A 777-nucleotide genomic window follows, 5' to 3' on the forward strand; every position below is an offset into this window, starting at 1 on the left:
TTTTCATTCTTGTGCCTCGAACTCTCTGTCTCAGAGCCACTCATCTGACACGAGGTCCAGACAACGCTGGGCTTTATTCTGGCTGCGTGGTCTAGTGGAGGTGATAGCGAGATCGTCTGCATACGAGATGATCTGGGACCCCACTGGGAGGTTTATGTTGAGGATGCAGGACATTAAAGTGTTGAATAGGGCTGGACTGAGAACCCCACCCTGAGGCGTTCCATTTTCGAGCGGCATATTCTGCAATAGGTGACCCTGGAATTTGACATTGGCAGTCCTGTTTCTGAAGTAGTCACCTATCCAAGCCAAGAGCTTTCCTCTGATTCCATTCTAGATCAGGCTTTCCTGAATAGCAAGCGGACTTGCTAGTTCAAAAGCCTTCTCCAGGTCAAGGAATACCACCACATCTGGGCCCTTGCTGATTGTGCTTAAGAGCGTGGCTATGCTGTGTGCTGTGCCCATGCCCCTTGTAAACCCGTGGAGGTGTTCGTGCGGAGGTCCCGTTTTCCATTGAAGTTTAGTACCATCCTCTCAGCCGTCTGCGGCCCATCTCTAGTTCCTTATGACAGGTTTGATCGATCTGCCCAAGCCACAACCTTCTCGGTTGTCCCACAGGCCTCCTCCACCAAGGATTGTCACGGACAGAGACAACCTGCGGGAATCGAGCCAAGTGGCCATATAGCCTGAGTTGGCGGACACGGATTGTGCAAGTAGCAGGTCCTGTACCGGTCTCACGGTGCAGGACTTGCTACATGGCTCAAGGATCTGTTAAAAAAA

Source organism: Penaeus chinensis, chromosome 32 (assembly GCF_019202785.1).
Source record: "Penaeus chinensis breed Huanghai No. 1 chromosome 32, ASM1920278v2, whole genome shotgun sequence".
Taxonomy (NCBI): domain Eukaryota; kingdom Metazoa; phylum Arthropoda; class Malacostraca; order Decapoda; family Penaeidae; genus Penaeus; species Penaeus chinensis.